The sequence below is a fragment of the Podarcis pityusensis genome (genome assembly GCF_964106645.2).
Source record: "Podarcis pityusensis genome assembly, chromosome: Z".
In the NCBI taxonomy this organism is placed as follows: Eukaryota; Metazoa; Chordata; class Lepidosauria; order Squamata; family Lacertidae; genus Podarcis; species Podarcis pityusensis.
The window spans coordinates 35270238-35298218 of NC_138044.1; the positions used below are offsets into that span (position 1 = coordinate 35270238).

Sequence of the window (27981 nt, forward strand, 5' to 3'; positions counted from 1 at the left end):
ACGGCAGACGGGCCGGGGAATCGAAGGAAGGAGACGGCGGGACGTAACCCCCCCCTCCCGTCTCTCTCGCGCACAGGGGTCTCCTGTGTGCGCACGCGCAAGCCTCTTGGCACGCTGAAGCCGCTAAGGCGCGCCGATGCCCTCACTCGTGGCTGAGGGTGAACGAGGGATGGGGCCCGGAAGCGGTTCGAAGAAGACTTGGGTGAGCGCCGAAAGAAAAAGCCTGGCGGAAGTGAGTGCCCGGATGGAAGGCAGGCAGGAGGGGAGAGAGAAGGTTTTGTGAAAGGGAGATGAGTCACAAGAAAGGAGCGGATTAAGAAGTAGGGGGAGGGAAAGGGGGAGGGGGCAGCGTCTGTCAAGGCTCAGACCTCTCTTCAGACCTTCCCTGGCACAGGGATCCTGGTGCCTCACAGCACAGGCGGGGATTCAACAGGGTCCCTCTGCCAGGACACCCCACTCCCGACCTGGATATTGCAGTATTCCAACTACAAAAAGATATTTCACAAGTTGAAAGTGCTGAATTGGAACTTATCGAGGAGTTTGAGCCGATCTGTTTAGGCATGATAGAGACAATGCTTTCCTGCCATGCGACTGGTGCTCATTAACCTAGCAGCCCTAGAATGATTGCCTTTATCACCAGTTACTGCTGTGGTGAATTATCACTGCGGTTCATTTGCTTAAAGTTTCTTTGATTTGCCACATTTTTTTTACTTTCGTTAGCCCTCCACGTGAGACGAGATGAAACTTCATGCATGTGATGGAAAACTTGTGCCAAAATAAATCGGTCAATCTTTGTTCCTTGTACTGTAACAGAAACACAGCCAGCCTAACCTACTGTATCCCCCCCCCCACACACACACACAATACCTGAACTGCATATATTACTTTCATAAAAAAGAAGAGAGAAAGGGGTGCTAAGGAATAACACATGAAATTATTGTGTTGGAATTTAAATCTGGGCCCCCGTGTACAGTACCAATACAGCATTCTGTTCCCTACACCGTGTTGAACCATCAGAATATAAAGACATCTTGGTCATGTACATTATCTTCAAACAATCCTAATCCATATTGATATCCAACCATATGATATGAACACACATGTGAGAGACTACTATCTTGATTAAGCTAAGGTCTCGTCAGTGGCAAGATAGATGACTCCTTGAGAACTACATGGGTTGATGGAAAAAAGGTGGGAGATATAAATGAAATTTTAAAAATAGAATACAGTAGCAAAGGAGATATCTGTAATATAAAATAAACACAACTAATTACATAGATACTCAGTGATTCCTGTTGGAAGTTTCACACACTGCTTTCAACGTTTCCCCTAATTCTAGATAAGTTGTGCCTGGTAGTGGTTACTGACTCATGAGGAAAAAATGCATTTTTTCTGCATTGTTTTTGTACACCTTACAAGGCTTAGCTAGGAACTGAAAATAGATTCCACACCAATGCCTTGGTGAGCTTTGTGCCAGTCTCCAATTAAGCTGTGGAGCTTCTGATAAAAGAGAGGTGTGTGATACTAATATATTTATTAATTAATTATAATAAGCAGGCAAACCTCCAGTACCTGCTAGCAAAAAGGGTGGCAAAATATGGCATATGATTGTAATGGGGGAGGGAAAATACTAGACAGACTTTTTCCACAGACGTTCTAAACAGTTTCAGATTATAACTTTTAATGATGATCCCATGTTAGTGACCCCAGCCTCAGCAACTCCAATCTCTCCACTACAAAAGTTATCCTTCACTTTTACAATATCTTTTTAATACACAATTTTGTTTCTTGGCCCTATAAAAAATAATAAATCATGTATACCCCATATGTTAGACCAAAGTTCTTATGCAGCAGATCTGTACTTCTTATGGAAGCCATAGAATTAATTGCTGATCTTACAGAGCTGAGTGTTGAAATTGTCTCAAAGCAACATCTGGATGTCTTCAACTTCCCTGCTGGTGCTAGATAAGTCTTTTATTCTATCCCCTGGCTTAGAGAATAGTTAAACTAGATGCTTTTTTACTGTCCTTCATAGCTATTAGACTACATTTGAACTATTACCAGAGGTTAGCTTCTAGAACAGCTGCATATGCCTGGAATGTGAGTCTTGTGTATGACCAACGCTTGTTTGGTATTGACTATTAGAATAACAGGATGAAATTATGTGGGTAGTTTGAAAGGAGAGTATGATGTCTTCTGTATTCTGAAATACTTTAGTATGATCACAGGAAGTATGGTCTTCCTAAAGGACTATCTGGCATGGAAAGGAAACATGGATGAATCTTCATTCAAACATTAAGCATTTTAATATTGTGATTTTATGAGACCTGTGGGTATGGAGCAGTATACAATTTTAATAATAAATAGTGATGAATAAAATAAATAAACAGCCCTATAAACTGCACATAACTCAACCACTTTGTTGATCAAAATCAGCACCAAGCATCTTGAAGCAGCTGTCACAACTGCAGTATCATGGCACGGCCCATCCTTGACATCTGCCTTGAGCCTAGCTTCACTTTATTCCCCCCCCCCCCACTACTCCAAGCAGCAGTGGACAAATGGATTTAGCTGCCATTTTAATTTCCTCCAACATTTTGGATGAACTTCCCATTGGATACATAGCAGGAAATGAAAATGAAATGTAGACGTACATTTTGCTGTTGTTATTATCACACCAGATAAGCCTCCTAGGACCAACTGATGGTTGCAGTTAGGTATGTACCAGCTGATAAGATTCAAATAAACTAGTCCTGATGTGCAAAAATCACTTCTGTAGCTTTGGGAAGCCACATGATCTTTTTTGGAGCTACTCCACCTGTGCCCTCATCTGGTCAGGTGAAGTGATGGGACATCCTGACCGAAGTGACATATGCTGCTTTGTGTATAAAGAGTGTATGGATGTTTGCTTGGGTGCAGACAAGCCATCTCCTGGCTGTTGTGTCCATCCCCATGTCTGTAAAGGCTGGGAGACCTGGCAGGCTGATTTGCTGTAAGTCTACACCTTTCCTTTAATAAAGCGCTGGAACTCATCAATCTGGTGTTTTGGACATCCTCCTTTGGTATCCTTGGACCAACCACTCCCATGATTCCTCCTTTGGGTCAGCAGTTCAGAGCAGAAACTCTCTGGGGTTTCAGGCCAGAAGGCTCTCCCAGCCCTACTGGAGATACTGGGCTTGAACCTGGGGCAATCTGCATGCAAAGCAGATGTTCTGTCAAGGGCCTGCTGCCCATGTAGTGTATCTAAGGATGGGGAAACTATGGCCCTCATGTTATGGTATACTACAGCTCCCATCATATCTGGCCATTGGTGATGCTGGCTGGGACTAAATGGAGCTGAAGACCAACAGCAGCTGGAGGACGACATATTTCCCCCATCTGATGTATTCTATCAGCCAAGCACTTTTTATCTAACTCATTTTCTATTTTGGAGTTTGTCAGAGGGAGGGAAGGTGCTCAGGCAACCAGATGGAAAGTGGTGGTGAGGAAGAAGACTCAACTCCCCTCACCCATATGCCCCTTTCAATGAAAGAAAGTACAGAGAGAGCATGTTTGTGGGGCAAACACAAATGAAAAAAATGTGGTTGTCATTGCTATGTCCAGATTGACCTTCAGCTACTTTAATCAGAGAGTTTGTGCAGTCATTTATCAGATACACAAAGATTTCTCCTATGCCTCACAATAGTTATTACCACTGCTGTTCGTGGGTATGATAGCTGTAAACACCATTTGCTAACTTTGACAGTAGATAATAGCGCTGGCAGAATACCAGTCTTGTTACAACAATCATAAAACTGTAGTACTTAACGCTCATTTTTATTAACTATGCACTGCATAAAGTGAAGTTTTTAGTGTTGAGCAGTCTATTGCAGAGATGGCAACTAATTCTGTTGATTAACAGAGTTCCTTTCAGCTTTTGCCAGGGGCAACAAACAAGTCTGCATGAGTTTTTCACATCCATGGCTTTTCACAACTGACAATTGGACTTAAGTGTCTCAGATTTGAACTTATAATTGAAAGCTGTACCTTGTTGAAGACAGGTTCTTATATATCATGTTGCTTGCATCTGGATCCCTGCCACCTTGAGGAGTAGTTCCATTTAGACAACTCACAGATCCCCCATTCAGCAGGGAATAAGTCCTTTAAAACCCCTTCTGTACTGTTCCTGTCACCATATTTGTGCCCTTTAAGGATTGCCGGCAGCTCTCCCAGGAAGTGGAGCCACCCAAAGGGTAGGTCTTGCCTGTCCTCTTAAGCCTTCCAATGACTTTAATCCTTGGCTGCAACAACTTTCTGTAGCTCAGCCAGCAGGGACTACAGCGTGTTGTCCAAGGCCAGAAGATGTTCTGACCATTCCTGCCGCTTCTCATGTAAGCTCTTAAACCCTAACAGAGCAGGATAATCACCAACTTTTCTTATGGAGCATTTTGTCTGCTTTTATCTATTTTATTTAAATGCTTCTGTAAACCATTTACTATTTCTAAAATCTCTAAGCAGTGTACAGTCTAAAAAACAAACAGCATGCCATTAAAGCTAAACACAACCTAAAAAACCAATAAAACATGTAAAAGCAAATAAAACAGAAATTCAGAGGACTGGAAAACATGAAAAAGGTGCCAGCGAAAACCTGGGTGTGTTTGGAGGATAAGTTTTCACAGTATAGGGGCAACAGCAGAGCAGGTCTATTTTCTTGTTACTGCCCTATGATAGTGTTGCACACCAATTCAAGCTCCAGGTGCTTCCTTGAGTTCACATTGCCTTTTGGAATGAGGCACAGCGGAGACTCTTTATTTGCAAATATATACAACCTGATCCTATGATGGAGGAGTTCACATCTTTAACACCCCAAGGGCATGGTGTTAATCAGGCATGGCTCTGTCTCTGCCTTTCCAGTCTGCTGCTTTTGCATCCAGCTTCTAGTTCACATCACTCAATTCTCAACTCTGGCTTTTTGTCTTTCTAGCTAACAGACCTTTGAGGGAGGTCGGTCCACCCATTTGCCCTCTGCCAAATTTTTCCCTTAACAGCCCTTATGAAGAGGACCATTATCAGCCTGGCCTGGCTATTCCAGCAATTGAATCTGTGCTGGATCCAGGAATTTAGACCTCAGGTGCCAAAATGTATTGGGCTGGTCCTGACTCAGGTGTAAAAGGTGGCTTATGGAGACAGTTGTGGGAAGGACAGCAGCAAATGGTAGTTGGTTTAAGGCTAACTGGTGGAAAGGCCTTCCTCTCTCATCTCTCACAGAGTGAGAGCACTCATATTGGTTCTTCATGTGACAACTTATATAGGAAATTCATCCTGTGTGACATGGATCTGTTTCTAGTGCATTTCGGATATCGTGGCTTAATGCGCTCAGTTGCCAGCAGATAAAATGGCTAAAATAAGCTGATAGTGTTAGATTTTCCATCTCTATAGCTCTTGCCATTCAAAATTACTACCTGCTCTTTCATCTCATTCCACGGATTTCAGAAGACTCAGGGAGTTCTTGACATAAACTTTTCCTCATTTCAGACTATTGGCAGCTCATAAAGTAGTCATCTTTAGCATCATAATCACTATGTTCTGCATTCATGGTTGGAGGAAGTATGCTAGTTGCTAGGAATAACAAGTGGAGACAGTACTGTTTCACACTGGTCCTGCTTCCAGGTCACCTATAGCCTGTCTGGTAACTGCGAGAGCAGAATGTTGGACAAGATGGGCCTTTGTTCTGATCCAGCCTGGCTCTTCTTATGTTCACTTGAAGCTTCATACTGGACAGTATGGAACTGGACCCCAGTTACATGGACTCACAGTTTTTGGGATGCCTATTTGCACACGAAGGCAGGGTGAGGCAGAGAACAATTCAGCTGGGAACAAAAGTGGGCATAGATACTGCATATTCTAATGTGTATGTATTTAGAAATAATTTAGAAATAGTTACTATAATTTTAATAAAAATACAACATTATTACCGTAGTGAAGACTCTGGCTAGTTGACCTGTGTACCTGCTCTATCTGCCGTCCAGGTTGTAGCTGCTGATGGGCAACTTCAAGACTCCTTCTTAAGGTTCTTTATATTAAAAGCAAGCTAGGATCAAACAGCCCTTCAAAGAGTGGCCTCCGATAGCCCTTCAAATATAGAACTTGTTGGGAATCTCAGGTGAGATACCCATGCAGTGGACATTGCTCCCAGTACCAGACACCATACAGAAGCAGAACTTCAGTAGTTCATCTAGTTTACTGTTGCAGAAGATAAGGCTCAGTAAAACAGTTCTGGGTGTAGATATATACAGCTTGTAGGCTTTTGCAGATACAGATATATACAGATACAAACAAGTACAAAGTATTTCTATTTCTCTAAATAAGTCCAGTAATTCAAAATGTAGCACTGGACAAGGTAACACCAACAGACTTACGACGACTCACAAACTAACGGATTACTGTGCTGACATTCATTCATCACAAATATAGTCAAGGCACTGAGCCTTGCACCAGCTATAAGCTCACCTTTAGGGTGATTTATGCTCATGAAGGAAATTAACCTCTTCTCATGTCTAGTTACTCCAACAGACTGTTCTCTGTAGAGCAGGACACATAGCCACCCTACCAGTTTTCCAAGGCATACTAAGACTGATTGGTCATAAGACTGAGCTTGAAATGATTGTTGCTTCAATCCTTAGTTCACATCTGAATGCCTAAGAGAAAGTTTCAAGGGACCAGCAGAAATTGCTCTCTGTGGAGAGCCTTTTAGAAGCCTTATGGGTAAATGCATGTAGATTTCTAAAGATGCTAATTTCCTGTTTGATGAAGCAGAACATCAATGCAAGGGCAGTATAATTTCTGTTGATATGGAAACAAAAAGGCTAACTCCAAGGTTAGAAACAGTGTTCATTGCACACAATGAGGAAATCACTAAGTGCTAATTGCTTCCAGTGATTTAACCACAATTTACAAGCATAATTGCTGTTCCGATTGTTGTCTCTGGAGGATAGAACTTTGGGTGTTCCCTGGTGTACGTAAGCTTTATTGGGCTTGCTAACCAGTAAACAAGGCTACAGTCCTATACCCACTTCCCTGAGAATAAGTCCTATTGAACTCAATGAGACTTACTTCTGAGTAATCAATTAGAATGCACTCAGGTGGACGTGTGGGAGCCTGTAAAGACATTAGAGAAATTGGGACAAATGCCTTAGATTCTATCACTGGCAGAAGGAAGAGATGCTGTAAAATTTTGGGTCCTTTGTAGCTGCCCAAGGCTGGGTACCAAGTTTTCCACCCAATTTGGTTTATGGAACCTTCCAAATGCTGCAACAAACTGACTAATAGTGTGCTTCTGAACACAGTTTCTCAGAAGTAAATCACATTGAGATCAATTTGTAAGTGTGCTTAGGAATGTACCACGGGGAGAGCCAGCATGGTGTGGTGATTCAAGTGTCAGAATAGGGCTGGGGAGCCGTGGATTCAAATCCCTATTTACGCATGAAGCTCATTTGGTAACCTTGGATTATCTCAGCCTAATCTATTTCACAGGGTTGTTGTGAGAATAAAAGCCAGAAGTGACAGGTAGGGAGAAAGAAGGAGAACCACATACACTGAGATTCTTGGTGAAATGGCAGGATATAAAATATGGGTTCTCTTACTATTCACTTGTATTTCCTTGGCGGTGAGAGAGGTTGGGTGTGGCTTAGGGTGTGGCTGGTTGCCTTTGGTTGGCTGTAGTGAGAACTGTTTTTGTGTGTGAGGGGGGATGAGTGTGTATTTTTTAATCAGGTTAGCTAGATTGATTTGTATGCTATTGGGGGATTCTTGTTGTTGTCTTGTTGGGCTGTGTATGTGATAAAAGGAACCAAACCGGGGTGAAGGCGTCTTCTTCTATTTGTCCCCGTGTCAGTTTATTGGTTAGTTTTTCTAATAAGGCTGTTTCCCATACTATTTGGTACCACAACCCCTCACGCACACTAAGTAGAATAAGAGAAGCATAACCACACCCCATACCCCTCCCCCTCTTGCCCCCCCTTTTTCAATAATAATAATAATAATAATAATAATAATAATAATAATTTATTATTTATACCCCACCCATCTGGCAGCTTGCAGCAAAATATTAAAATACAATACTGTAATTTTCTTCTTCCTAATTGTTTAAATCAATTCATAAACCAAGAACTCATACATTGACCACTAATAATGAAACATATGTTGTAGATATTTTTCCACATTTATTATGCTATTTTTGTGGTATACATATGACATGAGAAAACTTGGTATACTTATTTATATGACATTATTTTATTGGGTTTTATAAGCAAGAATAAAGGATAAATGTAAAAAATAAAGTGCAGTAATTGATAGGGTTGCTCAGTAGGTCCAAAGTAGAGCCTAACCAGGAAAGGTGCTCTTAGTTTCACAAACAGGAGTTTTTTGTGCAACAATAGCATACCCTCCAACATTTCACAATAGTAAATTCGGTATACTTGTCGCATAAGGAAAACCACTTCGGTGGGATTTAGTGGTATACCTCAGTAAACATAAATCTATACTTCCCTTAAAAAGTATAGGGAATATATTTATATCATATAGTTTATTGCCATAGCATTTTTTCCAGATGTTCAGAATTTAAAGATACAAGATTTCAAAATCTGGTGTGCAAAATTTGGCCTTCGTCATGTTTCCATATAAGACAGATGGTGTAGCAGGAGGCAAAATAAGAGCAATTGGGAGGTAATTACATTTAATGCATACTAGTAATCAAGTAAAGAAAAAAGTGGTGGTGTACCTTTTGAAATAGAGTTGGCAAGTAAATGATATAATAAATGTGGGAGACCACGCTTTCTGAAGGTGCTTTCACATCTATGCTCAACACTCACCGTCTGTGCCAGCTTGGGAAATATGGATGCGTTGATTTAGATCCAAGTCCCCCATCTTTAATCTGATTTGTTCTGGACTTACTTCTGACTAGACATGTAAGCTACTCTTTGGGTCTTTTCTACAGGGTTTAAAAATGGTCTGCTTCCACTTAGTGTGCCAGTGTGGTGTAGTGGTTAAGAGCGGTAGTCTCGTAATCTGGGGAAGCGGGTTCACGTCTCCGCTCCTCCACATGCAGCTGCTGGGTGACCTTGGGCTAGTCACACTTCTCTTGAAGCCTCTCAGCCCCACTCACTTCACAGGGTGTTTGTGTGGGGGAGGAAGAGAAAGGAGAATGTTAGTCGCTTTGAGACTCCTTAAAGGGAGTGAAAAGGCGGGATATCAAATCCAAACTCTTCTTCTTCTTAGGAATTTGAAATATTTATGTGAACATGAAGTATTTTCCCATTCTTTGACTTCAGAGAGATTGCCGGATGTGGACTTAAGTACATCTTCATTTTCCATGTTTGCTTGCTTCTACTCTGCTCTGACATCGTAGTGGCCAAATTGTCTGTGCTACAGACTCTGTGATAGAAATCAAGCTAGATATCTTCTCTGTGGATCTGGATTTTGCTGTTCTTCTATGACATTTTCTAAGCTGCAATAATGGGAGCAGGAGTACAGCCTAAAAGTTACCACTTCTGAACACATATGCGCAACCAAAATGTTTTGAGAACTTTTGGTGCTGCCTTCTGTGCTGCCTGTTCTCAATCACCTTTTAAAAACAAAAGGGGAGAGATCACATATGGTCTGTGTAAGCACATGGGGGTGTATATCTGCAGCAACAAGGCTCACACTGCGATGCTAAGGACACTAGTGCATTGGCACCACAGGACTGGGAAGAGCAGTCTTCCAAAGAGAAGGTGGTCTAGAAGAAAAGTTCACCTGAAGGTCAGCTCTCCTGAGCAAACTTGTTTCAGGCTCTAAAAAATAATAATTCTTATTTTGCATTTATTTTAGGCAAAAAAAATATGTTGCACTCTGATTTACAGCCAAGCGTGGAGAAATCTGCTATGCAGATTGACAATCCTATGAATAGCAAGAAATGCTACCACTTTCAGTGGGGTAGTTAGGCCATTTCAGATTTCATTCCTGCTCCCCCCCCCCCACACACATTAGATGGTGAAAGTTTTTTGTGAGTCTTTGAGCAATAAAGTAAATTTGGCCCTGCCTCCTTCAGCATTACAACTCCCCCTGTTTTTTGGGGGGGCGGCTGCTCATTTACTCTTCTGAGTGAGGGTCTGCCCTTTTGCTAAGAAGCCACTTAATGCATCAAAAAAGAAAAGGACAAATGAGTACATCAGTTTGCATAAAATGTCCCTTACCTGCTAGTTTTTATCAGCCATGAAGGGCAAGGGGCCAGAGCACAATGGTCTCCCTGAACCAACTGAAACTTATCCCACACAACAGAAGAAGCCTGTGCTCTGGGCAGCCCTTAAGATTCATCTGCTGTAATAGTAGGGCTGCCAGACGTCCAGCAGAATTGACTTCCAGGAGAATTTCTGAAATGTCCTGGAACTTAGGTAGGTCAATCGAAAAATCACACTTTTGGAGAGCATTTTTGTAAAAAAAAAATGCTCAACAACTTTTGGGGTGTCCTGGTTTTTACTTTTTGAAATATGTCAATGGAATAGCGAGGGACGCGGGTAGCGCTGTGGTCTAAACCACTGAGCCTAGGGCTTGCTGAACCGAAGGTCGGCGGTTCGAATCCCCATGAAGGAGTGAGCTCCCGGTGTTCGATCCCAGCTCCTGCCCACCTAGCAGTTTGAAAGCACGTCAAAGTGCAAGTAGATAAATAGGTACCGCTCCGGCGGGAAGGTAAACAGCGTTTCCGTGCGCTGCTCTGGTTCACCAGAAGTGGCTTAGTCTTGCTGGCCACATGACCCGGAAGCTGTCTGTGGACAAATGCTGGCCCCCTCGGCCTATAGAGTAAGATGAGTGCTGCAACCCCAGAGGAGTCCACAACTGGACATAATGGTCAGGGGTACCTTTACCTTTATATAATAGCAAAGTCAAGATCTCAATGGATGCAAGCAATTTCATCCTCAAAATGCTTTGCAAACATGTCACAGCAAGCTGCCATCAGTTCTGCCACTTCCTTCAGATTGGACTGTAACAGGTCCTGCACTACCCGGAAAAGCTCTGCTGGATGAGGGTACAGTGAAGGAACAATAGAGGTAGCAAAGCATGCCTTCCTTCCTGCCTTCACTGTCTCAATGATGAGCCCTCACCAGTGTTTGATTGCATTAACTGAATTTTTCCTTCACTCATGTTAGACGTTTGGGACAGTCATGCATCTTCTTTGGTGGAGAAGATACCCAAGATTGCAGCGTACTATATATATATCTATATCTATCTATCTATCTATCTATATCTATCTATCTATCTATCATCTATCTATATATATATATAAATTCTTATTTACTTTATGAATTGCTTCTCATGAGTCATCCCAAAGCCATTTACAATAACATGAGAGAGAGAGGGAGAGAGAGAGAGAGAGAGAGAGAGAGAGAGAGAGAGAGAGAGAGAGACTGTATAAAAAGTTAAAGCAATTGCACTTATAAACACTGTATATTTGTAAATATGAAGACAGTTTAAACAACTGCAGGACATACCATGGGTGTAGCCAGGGGGGTGGGAGGGGGGCAGCTGCCCTTAACCAAGTAAACAAATAAAAATACTTAATTAACTGACCAATTATGCCAAGGATAAATCAATTCTGCCCCCCTCCCTACATAATGCCTACTCCCCAATAAATCCTGGCTGTGCCCATGTCACATATGCAAAAATCAGTTCAAACTGACAACAGAAACAAATTGGGATAATCTGTATGCACAGAAGTTTTTTTTAGGTCCTATATAGGTGCAGAAGCAAATTTACAAGTGATGCTTTCTAGACTGTCTACGGAACACCTGCTCAGCTCGTTCCCTCTGGCTAGACCTGAATTGTTTCTCGCTTATTTACTCTCATAGTATCTCCTGATGAATAAAGGTTTTTCAGCCCCACCCTGTTGTTTGGCTCCAGAATCTCCCTCCGCCCACAACATTTCTCTTCGCATAGGTGAGGGGAAATAGTATTTGTTCAGAGGCTCTCTGCTATTATTATTGCATACATGCACAGGTTTGATTCACTGCATTCATTCTTAAAATGTAATTTATTAATCCTGTCTCATCATAGGGATGAGCAGCCCTGTTCATCCTATGGAAGCGTGAAATAAAAAACAGCATTGCCGCAAGCAAGTCAAGACCATGAAGTGACTTTGTGCCTACGAGTTAAGCCAGTTCAGCAACAGCAGTGCTGGCATAGTGCCTGCTCAGGAGGGTAAGAGCAGGGCAGGTATTTAAGGCTCACCTTGCCTCTGAACTTGGCAGACGATTCTGTCTTGTCTCTTCCTATTGTTCAAAGCAGCACAACCAGTTCCAGTGGAAAACCCTCTGCCCTGGAGCTGACATGGGGCTAAACCTAATACGGATCACCCAGTGCTTCTAGATGCTCGCTGCTGAAGATAGACTAAAGCAAGATGGGCCAGCTGTTAACTTGAATATTGCAATAGTTTGGGATGGGTTTTTGCATGGTTTGCTTTTTATATTTAACTGCTGCACTGATTTTAAGTGTGAAGTAAATAATGTTGTTTTATTGTCCTTGTGTGATAGTCAGCTTTGTTTTGTTCAGAATACACCCATTGAAATTAATGAGCACAGCTACATTAAGTGCATTAATTTCAATGGGTTTACTCTGAACAAATCTCAGTTGGCTACCACCCCTTGTTGATGATTTATTAACTGGGATGATAAGTTATCCTGAAAAGCAGCATAAAAGTCAATTACCGGTAAATTTAAAAAATGAAATAAACTAGGAAAAGTCACCTGAGCCCCAGACCTTACTGTGGAATCAACTTTAAATCTCAGAACTCCATCCTGAAAAATATATGTAGTAATAACAGAGAAGCATGAACTGAGTGCTTCTTTATTTATGCACAGCCATGACGCTTGTACCCCTATTAACTCAGAGTAAGTGATCCTCCAAACTGCAGAGGATCCACTACGATTTGGTGATCTAAGAATGTGTTGTAGGCTTGTAGGCTTACTCCTACTCTGCTTTCTTCCTTCTCGGGCACTAATAATTATTTTTTTTGGAATGGGCAACCTGGAAAATTTACTTCCTCTCCATTGCTTGATAATGGTTTTAAGATCAACAAATGAAATTCAGTTAGCCTTTCTACTGCCTAATGATTATTGACCTGTGGGAACTTAGAGAGAGAATTTTTTAAGCACAGGGGCACCAGTGTTATGAAATGCACTTCCTGCTGAAAAATTGTTGTTGTTGTTTAGTCGTTTAGTCGTGTCCGACTCTTCGTGACCCCATGGACCAGAGCACGCCAGGCACTCCTGTCTTCCACTGCCTTCCCCAATCTGTATTGGTATTCCATTAACTTTGGAAAAAGCACCTGTTTCCACAGGCATCCCCTTGATCTCTCAACATGAGACTCCTTGCTGTGTTGTTTTGATGGGACACTTTTATTGTGTATTTTGATTACGGATATTTTAATGCTTGTGGTGGAATTGCTTTTTTGCACTTGTAAATAGCTTAGAATTCAAATTTGGCACTAAATTGTATAATATTAAGTGAAATTAATAATAAAATTTATTTTATTGGACATTTGTATGCTGCCCCATATAACAAAAACATCAATTCCCATGTTGCTCTACTATACTTTGCCATAATGTCCAAAACAAACAACTGTGCATAGTCATAATTTCTATACAATAATTATTTTTTTTAAATAATATTTATTGATAGTTTCAAAATTACAGAAAAAAATAAAATAAAAAACAACGCTACAGTACATAGGAAAGAAGAAAAAAGCAAAACATAAAAACCAATACAACAATACAGTAAAAAGATAAAAAAAGAAGAAAAAAAAGACACAAATCCCATATTACATATCTTTAACTTCCATTTGCTTGTTTCATTGACCTCCTCACACCTCCCTTTTTGTATTCTAGTTTAATTAGTTATTTCAGCAAATTCTTTCCATCTTTCTCAATTTTTATTAAATAATTTATCTTAACAATTTAACCTATTAATTAACTCAACAAATCCTTTCCATCTTTCCCCCATATTCTGTTATTCAAATTACCTTAATTTATTTAACCTTATCTTACCGTAAAATATCTTAGAGCTTGAAACTTAATACTCAATTATACATAACTCCTGCTATCATTTCTACTAGAGCCATATAGTTTCATTCCAACATTTCCCCTAATATTCATTAATTTTAGGCTAATTCCCTAGATAAAAAAATTTCTTTATAGATTTTCTTCCAATCTTCATCCAACGTCTCTTCTTCCTGGTCTCGGGTCATGTCAGTCCTTACTGTCCATTCCATCTAGTCTATCAACCTGGTAGTCTTATGTCCGAGGTCCTTAAGTCTCTTCCATGTCACTTCTGCAGATCTTCTTCTTCTTGTTTATACCTGCACTTTTCCTTGTCTTTTGTTGGTCTCTTTCTTAATTTCTTTCCTTTCTCATTGAGGAGTAGGTCTCTGGGAGGTTCCAACCCAAAATTATCTCCGTTTCCCTTCATCAAACCAGCCCATTCCCCACAGTCCCACTCCCCACAGTCATCAATGTAATCCAAAAAATATTTAAGAGCATATTTCAAAGTCTCTCCAAAGTTAAGAACCTCCTCAGCTCCAAACTCCCCCTGGCCCACTCCAACTTCAATCTTCAAAAACAGCGGCTTATGCTCCTGTAGGGCCTCGGGTCTCTCCATTTGTATTATTTGAGGTGGAACCACAACCTCCTGCATTATCTTCTGCACTTGCCCAATCAATACAGGTTCCTGATTTGGTCCCTGAATGATTTCTGTATCAATATTCCCTGTTTGTCCACAGTTATTGACCACAACAGTCATCAAATCCATTTTCTCATTCATCAAATCCACCTTCTCATGCATCTGTTCCAACAAAGCACTTGTCTTGCATAAAGGAAGCACCAAAACTTCCTCCCAGCTCATATTTAGTCAAGGTCAAAGGAACTGGTCCCCGATCTTAATCTCACAGCTGTAGAGTCCTCAAGTAGACTGCAGCAACAATTTAGCAAGCTCCCCCTAGAGGAGACAATTTCTATTGGTATCCATCTTTTTAAGGCAAGTCCAACAAAGGAAAATGACTTTCATTTTCCAGATATTTTGTTTCTTTAGAACGCAAAAGGCAACATTGGAATCAGTTTATTTCTCTTCTTTAGCTATCTGTCAAAGTATTCCATTCACAGTCAATAAACCTCTCCAGCAATTTCTGTCTCTGACACCCCGTTCCCAGGTTAGAGACGGTGGAAACTTATCTTTCTTCACTCCCTCTCCTGCAGGCTTTAAACAAAGTCCCCCCCCCCTTTTCTCCTGCTTCCAAGGGGGTTTCAGTAGTTATAAATGAAGGAAATTTAGACTTTTTTAACGACTTTCCAGGCTTTAGCTTACAAGGTTTTTGCTTCAGTCTATATACAAAAAGCGGAAGGCGGACTTCCTGTTTTGAACCTTCCAGCTTCGGTGCCAAATTAAGATATTTCTTGATCCAATTTTCCGTTTCTACTCACGGGTACTTGTTTTAGATCCAATTGTTCACAGGAAAAAGTCAGCGCTCTCCGGCAATGGCTATGCGGCTTCACTCCGTGAAAGTAGCAATCAGTTCGTAGCACCGCGCCGCTCACCCCACTTCACTCCGGAACCCCGAAATGGGGTTCCCCGTGAGTAGGGGGGCGCTCCTGGTGCCCTGCCGAACCCTACGTTCCCAGGCTTCCTCTGCCTGGGATTTCTAGCGGGTCCCCACCTTCGCCGCGGCGGGAAGACCCAGTTTCCACGGAGCCAGTTCCTCCGGTCGGAGGAACTCCGCCATTTGCTGATGGCGCTAACCCGGAAGTCCCAATTTCTACACAATAATTACAAACTGTGCTCTAAACATTATTTGCCTAATATGGAGATCACAGCAAACTGTAATTATAGCGGCCCAGAAATGAAAGGGGGGAATCAGTGCATGAATGTTCATGAGGGAGGAGTGGCTGTTTGTCATTGAGATCTATAGCCTGTGACTTGTTCCTGATCCCCCATATGAGGATCAGCCAGGCAAAGTCATTGTGATAAGGAGGTATGGTCAAGGTTTCCCCCCAGGGTGGTTAGAACTCCGTAGCCCCATTCTGAAATAAAAAAGGGAAAGGCACGTAAAGCCAATTATGTGAGTTTGTTGATAGCCTCATCATCAGAATGTTTTGTTTTTAAGATAATTAAATAGCTGATTTGGGAGAAATTAATGCCCTGTAAGAACACAAGAAGAGCATATTTGGTCAAGCTAAAGGCCCATCTAATCCACTGTGGTCAACTGGGACCTGCAGCAGCACTCTCACCTCCTGTGATTGCTAGCAACTGGTATTCAGAGGTATGCTGCCTTTGACAGTGGAGGTAGAACACAACGGGGCTGATCCATTGGGGATAATGAAGCACTGCCCCACCAAACTCATTCTGCTCTCACGTCAGCCCCCAGCTGGCTACCTTCTTTCTTCCAACCACTCTGGGTCCTGCTCTGCCTGCCATTGGCTCTCACCTACTACTGGTCTTCCTGCCTTCTGCCCTACCAATCCCAATGAGCACCAACCACCACCGGTGGAACATAGTCACCATGCAGTGACCCACTTTGAGAAGGAATTCTCTGAAGCTGTCTTTCTCAACCTTGGGTCCCCAGATGGTGTTGTACTCCATTCCTAGTTAGCAGGCCCACAGTGGTCAGGAATGATGCAAGTTGTAGGCCAACAACACCTGAGGACTCAAGGTTAAGAAATGCAGCTATCTCTGCTCTTTGTGGCAGATTTTTATTTGCAGCGGAGAGATTAGATTGTAAAAAGTGGATGTTGTCACCCAGCCAACAAATATCAAGGTTTGTTTATAGATACTGCCTTTTAAAAAAGGTGGTAAGCACCCTTATTTCTGGTGAATTGGAGAGCGAACCAGGAAACTAAGCATAAATTGGCAATCTTAAATGGCAAGAGTTATTCCCCCAAATCTGATCTTTCTAGCTAAGTAATCTTGCCATGTCATTTTGCATAGCAACAGAGATAGGATAGGTTATTGTTGAAGCTGAGCTAATCAACAGCAGGCTTTTCCATTGCTAAATAGAGCTAACCAAGCTGCTTATGAGTCATCTTGGCTGGCCTGGGGCTCAGCTTGTTTAACCAATGGGAACTTTGGTGACTTGGTGCAGAATTATTTCTGGGAACAAAACCAGTGTTTATGCCCTAATAAATCCAGGGTTTCATATGATGTCAGTTCTATTCAGAGCCCGGAAGTTAAGAGACATGACAACTTAGATCCATCAATTTCAATGGGTCTACTCTAAGTAGAACTTAGTTGAATCCAAACATTTTAGTCTTTTCTAAGGGCTGGATTAGAATGCACTTTTGAGATCTGTTTCAAAACTAGCATATATTTTTTGGGGGGGAGAGTAAACTATTTACAGTGCAACAAGGATACAAAGTAAAATCAAAACTATGATGCTTGATTAGTGCTGAAGTTCTTAAACTGCTCATGAAATTAATATCCATATGCAGCAGTGGGTCATGCATAACCGAAGTGAATTTAGCCAGTAACAGGGAGTTTGGAACTAGATAGATGTGTGGTTATTAATGTTTGTACTCTGTAGCAGCTGTGAAGGCAATTTCCATTTTATAGCAGCAGTTGAGAAATAAACCGCATTGTAAAATCATTATTTATAAATAAAATCCTTATCTGCCCATGAATATTAATTACCCCACTCCACAGATGTTACTAAAGGAGTTTCCATATTATTGGGCTTGTTATGGCAACTAAGCAGTTCAGTGATGCCAATTATTTACCAGTGATCTGCATTCTCACCATTGCCTGACCCAGAGACAAAGAGCAAGCAGGTTAGGTTTAAAGCACGTTAGGTGACTTCAACAAAAAGGCTTGCTGCTCTCATATATAAACTATGAGAGCAGCATGAATATTGGCTGCAGCCACCAAGATAGAGGTGCCACCTGGAGAAGGAGGAAGAGGAAGAGAAGTCACTGCCCTGCTGCTGCTGCCACTTTATAAGGCAGCTATGGTGACTCTACTGTGCAAGACAGAAGAGGGCAGGGGATTCCTCTTCCTTCTCAGTGCCGCCTCTTCCCAGGTACTTCCTGTGGATGCTGCCGCACCCCGCTTCATTTGTGAGCCGGCCCTGATTATGGTTAAGAGTATGATTAGCTGAAATTCCCCATCCCAGTATTCTAACCCAATATTATCCACTCTGTATGGATGTGGTTCTCCAGAGTCTCGAGGCTAGAAGGAGGGCAAAAGGGTCTGATACAAGCCAGCTTCCTATGTACGTTCCAAACATGAGTGCATGAGGATATAATTCTGCATTTCCTAAAATGTAGGTGAATCGTGACTAATAAAGCATTGTTGTATTTTACAACTAAGTGTGAGCTTAGTGAGGACCTCCAGGATGAAACAACTTGGAATATGAAACATTAAAATCCATCCTAGCTGATAATTAAAAGCAACTGCTTCAACTTGAGTTGTTAGAAGGTTTTGCCAAAGATGTTCCTTACTTCTCAGTCAACAGTTGCTGGAGCTGCAATTTGCCTAAATAAAGCTTCAATCATGGGGAAAATTGACTGCATGCAGAATTTAATACTAATGCAAATTGTAGACTAACAGCCGCAATTACTGTCTATAAAGTCACCAGCAGATTAATTAAAATTGTATGTAGCATTCTCTTTTATAAGCTGCATTTCTTTCTTTCTTTCTTTTTATAAAAATATAATTTGTTCTATAAGGCTAGCTGCTTTCTAGGGACAAAGATACACTGCACCTCTTGTACTGAAGAGTTCACATTCTCCATTGATGTACTTAATAGTAACTGGGCTATTAAATTTAGAGAGGGGGGAAATAGTTGATGGCTTACTTAACCTTGCCTTGTAAAGACCTTTTGCTGAGATGGTGCAAAGCTGTTTTTCACCTGGGTATCTATTAACAACAGTGCAGCCACTTCAGGTGAAACTTGACAAAAAGAACCAAATAATAAAAAGGCGCAAATTGAAGTTAACAGCCTGTTCTGGAGAGGTTCTGCATTGAAAGCCAGGCAGCAGAGGTTTGAAAGAGACAAAGCCATCACTGGGACTTGCTGAAAATGCGGGGTTAGAGCAATATCTCTTCACTTCTATACATTTGTTGCCTTTTTAGTTGAGAGAATACAATTCTATTCTGAAGCTCCCCAACGTAATATGGAATACTCTGTGGAATTCATGGATGCATTTCAAAACCCTTTAGATTTCAAGTTCCTTCTCATTGCAGCTGTTTTGGCAGTCTAAAAAGATAGGGTGATAAATTAGAAGGGCAATGGCAAAGTGGTACTGCTTCTGTTAACAAAGCCATTTTACCAAGTTTTCCATGGGTAAAGGGAGGATTTTGGGAACTGGGTTGGGTTGGGTTTTCTTTCTTTTAAATGGATTGACTTCTTTGCTTAATTCCAAAGCATATAAAGGGTAAACTAGAAGTTATACAAGAAATCTGTGAATAGGATTGCCACTTAAAAATAAATAAACAGCATTTAGAATGTGGGGAGATTTGGATCATGGTCATAGTGCTGGAGCACTTTACTCTTTTCCCCATGCTGTTTTCCTGTTATAATGACAACAACCCATTCCAAAATAGCATTTAAGTGGCATGATAGTACTTTAAATCTATGCTGCAGAAGGGTTCTTAGCATAGGAGTGAACTCCTAGGGGCCAAAGTCCTTGCAGCCCCCCAATAAAATATTTGAGGGACCGGACTGACCTCCCGCTAAGCTTGATGGGCTTTGCCATTCAGATGGGGTTTGTGTGCTGTGTCTTGTGATTGATTACCGTATATGGTGCAGGGTATTACCTGGGTCCCCCCAATATTTTATTCAAGTTGGCACCCCTGGGCTTTAGTTCACACTCTAACAACACCCCTCCACACAAAGGTCGGGCTATATATACAGTTTAACCGTGCTGTAAAACAGCTGGCAAAGCATCCCTGTTCCCAATGAAATTAAACTTGTTTGTGGTATGTAGGAGGGGAGGGGTATTCCTGTTTATTCAGCTGCATGTGGATTAGTTTAAATTTTAGAGTCCAAACTGCTTCACCATTTGCGCAAACACATTAGGCAAAGTGTGTACGTACAGCTGTTTCCAATAATTAAATTAAGAATCTAAAAAAATAGTAGTAGTAGTAGTAGTAGTTGTTGTAGTAGGCCTAGCTGATTCTCATTGACATTTCAGGAAGAGAACCAAGCTACACTGTCAGCTTCCCAGTCACAGCACTTTCAGAATTAAGCTTTCTTTTTTAATAAAAAAAAAATCTGTTGATGTAGCAGCAATGAAATAAAATAAAATGTTGATGAGTAAACATTTTAATGCAAGTGTTATGAGCAGCAACAATCTGGAAACAACTTTTTATTTTTTTTATTAGCCATTGAGCATTTTATAACATCCAAGAGACATCTAGCTTAAGATAATTGCTGAGAAAAGCAACACTGGGGAATACCTTCAGGGAGGAAAAGGACACTATGAATTAGAAAACCGTTTGTGGGATGATGATAATAAATTGAGGACATATCCTCAAAGCACGTACATTGATTGCCACACTAGAGCTTGCATAAGTCCTGACATGTGTTGGTGGAACTCACAGAGCCATTCTAATTCCTGATCCACAACACTGGGGGTTGGGGGGGGGTGCTTAGCCTGTCTTGACTCTCACCGCTGGATGAAAAACTTGAACTCAGGTTTCCGTTTCTGCCAAATTATTTAATGCATATTTCTGTGATACATGGGCAAAGCAAGGGTTAAAGGCACAGCAGGTAAATTGCATGGCTTAAGCATGAGCTGAAAGGTTGATGCAACAAGTTAGCATACCCTTTTGAAGAGCAAGGCTGTCATAAGAAAAATGAGAGGAGCTTCTGCTCTGCAACCAAATGGGCACTTCTGTGAGAGGGCTGGGCTTGTGAGGTTTGTTCATGTTGGTACCGGTCTCTCTGTGTCCTTAGCAATGGAGATGGTGACTCACCATCTGACTTACTGCCAGCTGCCTCCTGCAGAGGAGGCTCCATACTGGCATGGGGAGCCAGGTGGCTTTTTGGGAAGTGCCTGACTGGAGGTGTACAACATCACAGCGATGGGGCACTTATCTGACAACCTGCTTGAATCTTCACCAGAATTCAGCTCCTGACTCTTTTGATCACTGCCCCCTCCTCCAGCTCAGGCATTGGCCACAATTCTGCCACACACACCCCAAATCCTGCTCCAGCTCCCTATCTCTTCACCTACCTATTTGGGTTCTGCCCATCCCCTCCATGGAGTTTCTATGGGGTTCATGACATAGTCTGAGGTGGAGGTGGCACAACTGAGCCCCACTGAGCTCTGCTGTTGTTGGGAGTGTTCCTCCACCATGGATGGTCCTATTGCATTGGCCAGTTGTGCAGGCTACCATTTGCAGTGATGTAACAGTCCTCAAATGGAGGAAAATCCTAAACTGTTCCAGTAACTGGAAACAGCCTGGCCACCAAGCAATGACTGTTCTGTGCCAGCCTGGAGCTGGTACAGCAATAATCAAGGAAGATATCATCTTCCTTTCTTTCCTGGCCAGTGGCAGCTTCACTGCTCCATTCAGCCATGCAGCTCCCAGCTGGGACTTAGGTTTGCTCCATCAGCAAGATAGGTAGGAATGTCAGCAGAAGGAATAAATCAGTGACCCAAGGGACAGCACAGAGTGAGGGAACAACAAGCAGGAAGTGTCTCAGCATAACAGAGAAAGAGAGGATAGCAGAGACCTGGGGTATGCTTACATTGCTGCTTACTTTCCATCCACTGCACCCCAACTAATAGTTTTTGAAGCCGCATTCACACAACATTGGCCACAATCCATATTGACGCTGTGGGTTCTTGACAAATAGTTCTGTTTGATGCATTTTTTTTCTTCTCAAACCAACCTCAGTCCAACTAGAAAACCTAAGCCACACTTCATGGTGATCATTTGACAGCCATTGTGCATATCCAGATGAACAATGCATGCACAGACAACAGCTCCAGGGAGTTCCGGGGGTTGCAGGGACAGGGAAACCGAAAAGGCCATGCAAGTCAGGTGAAGACACCCTCACCCACCCTCTGATGTGAACAGCGTCATGCAAATGTGGCTTGAAGCACAGTGGAAGGAAATGACTTTGCTGTATTTCAAGCTGCTAACATGAATATACCCACAGATAGAGGAATTTAAGCGGTCTTGTGTGATGATAATAATAATAATAAGTTCCAACTGTCTCAAGACTGATAGCAAACTCCTCTACTCCACATTGTAGACCAGTATTTTTATCTTCATGCTATGTTTTAATGGCAGATTTTCTCCCAAATCAAATCAAATCAAATTGGAAGAGGCCATTTCAATAAAGATGCAACATTTCTAGATAGCATAAATGACTGTGACTTAGAACAGATGGTCATTAAACTGGCCATAGCAGGGAGGTGTCCCTGAATTTAATCTTAAGTGGTGCCCAGGAACTAGTGCCAGATGAAAGAAATGTTGAACTGATAGGCAACAGTGGGCATACTGCGATGAGGCTCAGCGTCTAGTTAAGTGGATAATTGCCAAGAGAAGTCCAACACAGTCACATTTGACTTCAAAGGAGGAACACATTTACACAGCTGTGAAAAGGGTGAATGCCAATTGCTTCACCTCAAAATGCACCTGGAAAAGGTTCAAAAAAGGGGCAGTGAAAATGATCACAGGGCTGGAACAACTCCCCTACGAAAACATGTTGCAAGATTTTTAGTTTAGGAAAAAACACACAACTATGCTTCTCCTTTACATCTGCAGGTGTGGCAGTGGATGTGATGGACTGGATGTGTCTTGCCTTGGCAACGGACTGGATGAGAGCCAAGAAACTGAAGCTCAATCCAGATAGGACTGAGGCTGTTCCCTAGACCTAATGCATGGGAGGTTGCCTGCTCTCGACGGGTTTACACTCCCTCTGAAGGTACATAGCTTGTGGGTATTTCTGGTTCCTTTGCTGTTGCTTAAGGCTCAGGTAGTGGCTAGTAGCCCAGCTGCGCCTCTATCTGGACAAGGATAGCCTAACTTTTTCAAATAATATTTTATTAAGTTTTCCTTTTTTCCCTTTGTCACAATCAAATAAAATCATGTCATCACATACATCTTTGCTCAAACTGAGCATCGACTTCCTCCCTTCCCACTCCCTGGCGTCTATAGATATTCACATTCATCTTAGCATTTCTATATTCCCCTATTTACCTTCTTTCAGTGCTTAAAAAAACAGTAACTCTGATATTTGTAAAGTCTTAACCTTACAAAATATTTTAAGTCAGTCCTGCAAACATTTTCAAATGTTTACAGTGTTCCTTCATATATTGTAAAAATCTACTCCAGTCCTTTTCAAACAGTTCATCACACTGGTTTTGGATTTTCCCTGCCAGCTTTGCCAGTTCTGCATATTCAGTCATCTTAATCTGCCATTCTTCCAATGTTGGAAGTTCCTCCTGCTTCCATTTCTGGGCTAAAAGTGTCCTCGCCACAGTCGTAGCATACATAAATATGTTTATGTCTTTTTGGGGAATTTCTTCTCCTATTATACCCAACAAGAAAACCTCTTTTTTTTGCTAAATGTATTTTTAAAAACCTTTTTCAATTCATTATCTATCATATCCCAGTAGGCTTTCGTCTTAGTACACATCCACCACATATGAAAGAGATTCCCTTCCTTCTCTTTGCATTTGTATGTTCAAACCCAGAGACCTCCCCCTTAAATAAAGACACATTTGACTCAAATTTTAGTTTTGGTTTTTGGCAGAATTTAGGCCACAACTTTATTGATTACAGAAAAGTGAGTGGTTTCATAGGCTCTGGTTCAACTAGCTCCCTACACCCTTGCAGGTAGCGCTGACCCAGAGCTCTATCATAGGTAAGCGAAGGGTGACCTGAGGCAGGTAAAAAGCCTGGGAACAGACTCTGTTCACTCTGCAGATGCTACCCTGGACTCAGGCACTGGAACAACCCCCTTTTGGGGGTTGACCAAATCAAGTTAAGTCCCTGGATTCCTTTAACGGAATACTCTTCACATAGGGATGGCGAGACCATTCTCCCATCCCTATCACATGAACCAGTGCCTATCCGCAATCTTACAAGTTGTGACGAATTGCTACGCGGCAGGCGAAACCCAAATGGCCACAGCCAATCAGCCAAGTGGGGAAAATTCCTGCCGTGCCCCTGTCCCAATAACAGACAACACATGACGGCATAGCAATGTCAATTGCAAAATGCCCTAAAATTAGAGAGAGGTGGGCGGGTGTTCCGATGCACAAGCCAAAAGAGGAAGCTCTGGGACACATACATGAGTTTATATAGGTCCCTCAATAGGTCCCTCTAGGACCGTTATAAACAATAGTGGTGACAGTGGGCACTCTGTCTAGTTTCTTTCATTATCTCAATCTTTTCAGTCAAAGTATTATTGACTAATAGTCTTGCATTTTGTTCAGAATATATAGCTTGAATACCATTAAGAAACATTGGACCCATATCCATAAATTATATTTCCCTCCCCCCATAAAATACCAAGACACATTATCAAATGCATTCTTGCCAACTATAAACATCAAAGCTGCTTGTTTGTCTTTCCTAGAATCCAAATATTCAAATATATCAATTATGTTCCTGACATTGTCTTTCATTTGTCTCCCAGGTAAGAATCCATTCTGGTCCTTTCCTATCACCTCTCTCAATACTTCTTTCAGTCTATTCACTAAAATATTAGCAAATAGTTTATAATCATTGTTCAGAAGTGAAATTGGCCTATAGTTTTTGACCTGCATTAAGTCTGTGTCTTGCTTAGGGAGTAACATAATATAGGCTTCTTTCCATGTCTCTGGGAGTTTCTTACCCATCAAGATACTATTCATAACATCTTTTAAAGGAGATGCCAGTTAGTCTATAAACTTATTGCTAAATTTTGCTGTCAATCCGTCCGGTCCTGGGGCCTTTCTAATTCTGCTTGTTTAATCGCTGATTGTACTTCATCAATCGTTATAAAGGAATTTAGCTGGTTCTTTTTCTCTGTGGAAATTTTCTGCAGTCTATTCTTTTCCAGAAATTCTTCTACAGTTATCTTATCCTCTTTTTCCTTTTTATATAATTTATTATAAAACTTTTGGAAATTCTTCCTCATTTCTCCCAGATTGTCTATTATTTTTCCTTCAACTGTGAGTTTAGTAATTGTATTCTGGTTTTGTCTCTTTTTTAACTGCCAGGCTAACAATTTGCCTGGCTTATTTGCAAAATGTAAAGCTCCTTTGATTCAATAATTTAATTTTCCACTCAATCTCTTGATTTATTAATATTGAAAACTGAGTCTGTAGAATTTTTAAATTTTGTTTCACTTGGTTATTAGCTGGATTTTAAAAAATCAATTTCTTTTCATTTTCAATTATTTGTTTCATTATCTTTTTCTTTTCTCCCAGTACATTTCCGAGCACAACTCAAAGTGTTGGTGCTGACCTTTAAAGCCCTAGATGGCTTCGGTCCAGTATACCTGAAGGAGCGTCTCCACCTCCATCGTTCTGCACAGACACTGAGGTCCAGCGCCGAGGGCCTTCTGGCGGTTCCCTCGCTGCAAGAAGCCAAGTTACAGGGAACCAGGAAGAGGGCCTTCTCGGTAGTGGCACCTGCCCTGTGGAATGCCCTCCCACCAGATGTCAAAGAGAAAAATAACTACCAAACTTTTAGAAGACATCTAAAGGCAGCCCTGTTTAGGGAAGCTTTTAATGTTTAATAGGTTATTGTATTTTAGTGTTTTGTTGGAAGCCGCCCAGAGTGGCTTGGGAAACCCAGCCAGATGGGCGGGGTATAAATAATAAATTATTATTATTATTATTCTCTCTCTCTTGTTCTTTTTTGAATTGAGTTTTGCTGAATTAAGAAGCCTCTTATTATTGCTTTACATGCATCCCATATCACATTTAGGTCAATTCCTTTGTTTAAATTCAATTCAAAATAATCTATTAGGATCTTTTAAGCTTTCCCCATTAATTTTTGATCATCCAACAGTCCCTCATTCATTCTCCACCTAAATGAGGTTTCTTCTTTTCCTTTCAACTCCATAGTTATTGTATTATGATCCGAGAGAGTTCTTGGAAGAATTTCTGATTTTATTACCTTTGGCATTAAATCTCTGGCAATCCATTTATAATCCATCCGTCCTGCACTTTGATTTGGTTCTGAGAAGAAACTAAATTGTCTTCCTAGTGGGTGTTTTAATCTCCATATGTCAATTAAATCACTGTTTTCCACTAACGTAAAAAAAAGTTTCCCTTGACATGTATCTTTTTTCCTTTGAGTTCTGTCCATATCCAGAGAGCCCACCCCATTAAGGTCCTCCATTAGAATAATTCTTTGATCCAGAAATTCAAACAGCTTCTCCTCAAGTTAGGATAGCCTAACTTTTGTCATCTATGCCCTGGTAACCTCTAGGTTAGAGTACTGCTAACATTTGTCATGTGTTAAGTATTGCTTTCACAATTCTGTGGGACTTCCTCCCGTCTGAGATCAGGCAGCTCCCTTCTCTGTTCAATTTCTGGCAGCACTTGATGAATTGTTTTTTTTTTTAATTCATAAGGCTCCTCCCCTCAATTTTATGGTTAATTGGTTTTATGCTGTATCACATTTGCATCGCTGTTGGACTCCCCTTACAAACTGAGATATTAAGCAGTATGTAAATCATTATAATTAATACATTGGTGTGTGCTTTGAAACACAAAGTAAAAATCAGAAGTGCAATCACTGGATGGTGCTGTATAATAACAGGCACATGATGATGAGTTTGGATTTGATATCCAGCTTTATCACTACCCGAAGGAGTCTCAAAGCGGCTGACATTCTCCTTTCCCTTCCTCTCCCACAACAAACACTCTGTGAGGTGAGTGGGGCTGAGAGACTTCAAAGAAGTGTGACTGGCCCAAGGTCACCCAGCAGCTGCATGTGGAGGAGTGGGGACGCAAACCCGGTTTCCCAGATTACGGGTCTATCGCTCTTAACCACTACACCACACTGGCTCTCTTACATTGATTGTGTAAGCTGTTGTTAGCATGCCATAATGCTAAGACCTTATCCGAACATATTTTTGAAGATCAAAGGGAGGGATAAGTTCAGGGTTTCGTTTTTTTCAGCCGGAACTCGCAGGAACCCAGTTCTGGCACGTCTCAGGTGGGTGCCATTGCCATTCATGGTGAGCTCCGGCACCTCTGTTTCTAGAAATGTAGCGCTGGATAAGTTGTTTTTGTTTAAGTTACTTTGGACAGACTCTGTCCTAAAAATGCTTGGAATTTATTCTGGCATTGGGGGGGGCGTACTTTGGTGGTAGAAACTGCATGGCATTCTTCGTATGATCACATCACAAGTTTTGCATTCCATCCTGTACTTTGGCCGGGTGAAACCCTTAAACATACTTTTCAAACAAGAGCCAAGTTAGACCTAACATTGTGGCAGTGGGGGCGAAGAAGAGAAGGTGGGTGCTCCCCTAAAAACAACTTTGGCTGCCTCCCCTAAAAAAAGCTCAAAAACTTTGGGTGGGTGCTCAGCAAGTTCCACTACCTTTTTCTAGAAAAAAAGCCCTGCCTAGCAAGCATGGACAATGGTGCACCAAGGAGGTGACCTGAGGCAATCTGTCTTGGCCAGCATGTTCCTCCCACCCCACTAGGACATGGGTGGTATGTCTGGAAATCTAGTAAGAAGGAGAGTCCTGGGAAGACCTGTTCCCTGCCTTGCAGGCCTTTTTCCCCTGTCCTGGGAGGGCGGGGCCCTGACCGACTCTGGCTATAGAAGCTGAGGCTGCTGAACAGAATCTTGGGCTGGGGTGTTGCCTGGGGAGTTTTGTTGTGGGGAGTGTGTGTGTGTTTTTGTATCTCATGAACTATGTGGAAATTGTTTCAGTTTGGCTGTGTACCTTTTTGATGTTTTGTTTATTCTTTATGAGTACTTTTGTTACGTTGCAGTTATATAATTTTTTTCATGTTGTTAAGC

At 41.6% G+C, this 27981-nt stretch overlaps 1 long non-coding RNA gene across 2 annotated transcripts; it reads left to right on the forward strand.

Moving 5' to 3' along the window:
- On the forward strand, nt 1-27902 carry LOC308468367. Of its 2 annotated transcripts, none has more exons than XR_013981597.1 (3): nt 1-232; nt 22771-22930; nt 27563-27902. It is a non-coding gene; the product is annotated as an uncharacterized lncRNA (long non-coding RNA). The 2 variants fall into 2 exon arrangements; XR_013981598.1 differs by lacking the exon at nt 27563-27902 and adding an exon at nt 25425-25751 and having other exon boundaries at nt 3-232.
- Nucleotides 27903-27981: the final 79 nt, after the last annotated feature.